The sequence below is a fragment of the Orycteropus afer genome, unplaced genomic scaffold (assembly GCF_000298275.1).
Source record: "Orycteropus afer afer isolate SDZICR_OR568_19922 unplaced genomic scaffold, OryAfe1.0 scaffold00145, whole genome shotgun sequence".
NCBI classification, from domain to species: Eukaryota; Metazoa; Chordata; class Mammalia; order Tubulidentata; family Orycteropodidae; genus Orycteropus; species Orycteropus afer.
The window spans coordinates 7,689,906-7,691,045 of NW_006921732.1; positions in this window are offsets into that span (position 1 = coordinate 7,689,906).

Below are 1,140 nucleotides of genomic sequence, written 5' to 3' on the forward strand. Positions count from 1 at the left end.
TCCCTTCCTGGAACCCAAAATCAGAGTTTCTGAAAAAGTGATCTAAATGCACTCTACTTCCTTACCACTGGTTTATTTTTCCATCCTTTGTGAACCTCTCTGGAAATTGCTTTCTCATTGGCCAAATGAGATCATCATTGGCCACCTACAGTCAGAACCGAGTGATTCTTCAGCCTTCTCCGTATTTGAAATGTTACACCACTCCTCTAATAATTCTTTCTTTAGCTTTCATCACACTGTACTCTGAGTATTTCCCTCTGAACTGCTGTTTCTCTGCTTCCTTCACTTTTCTTCCTTTTACTCCTTAAATGTCCTGGAAGAAGTGCACCTGGAATGTTCCTTGGAAGCGAGAATGGCCAGACTTCATCTCACCTACTTTGGTCATGTTGTCAGAAGGGACCATTCCCTGGAGAAGGATATCATGCTTGGTAAGATGGAGGGTCAACGCAGAAGGGGAAGGCCCTCAACGAGATGGATTGACACAGTGGCTGCAATGATGGGCTCAGGTATCGTGCTGCTGGCCCAGGACCAGGCAGTGTTTCGTTCTGCTGTACATGAGGTTGCTATGAGTCTGAGATGACTCGACGGCACCTAACAACAGCAACAAGCCCCTGCTCAGTTGTGTGTCCTGAGATTTCTTCCCTGCCCTGCCCTTTTGACACTCAGTACCTGACTTGTTGGACCCTGTCTGTTTCTTCCTTCACCCAGTCAGCCTTTGCATATGCTATTTTCTCCTTGAGGGCTCTTCCTTCAGATACCTACATGGCTGGCATGTTGGAGCATTTAGTCTCTCAGTCCAAGGTCACCTTCTCAGAAAGGCCTTCCATGGCCACTTGATCCAAAGAAGCCTCCAGCTACCCTATTATCGAGTTCTGTTGTCATCATAGCAGTCATCTAAAATAACCTTGGTTGTTGTCTGTTTCCCTCCTCTCTCTGGGAGAGCAGGGGCTCTGGCTGACTTATACCTGGAACACCACCTGAAGCATAGCAGTTAATAAATTTACTTTAAATGCCTTCCCTTCATGGGGATCAGGTTTGCTGGTCCGATAGAGCCTGGTAGAACCACTGAGACTATGGCCCCTAGCTGCCCTTCAGGTCTGGAACTGAACCCACACCTGTGGCTTCCAGCCAAACAAAAGA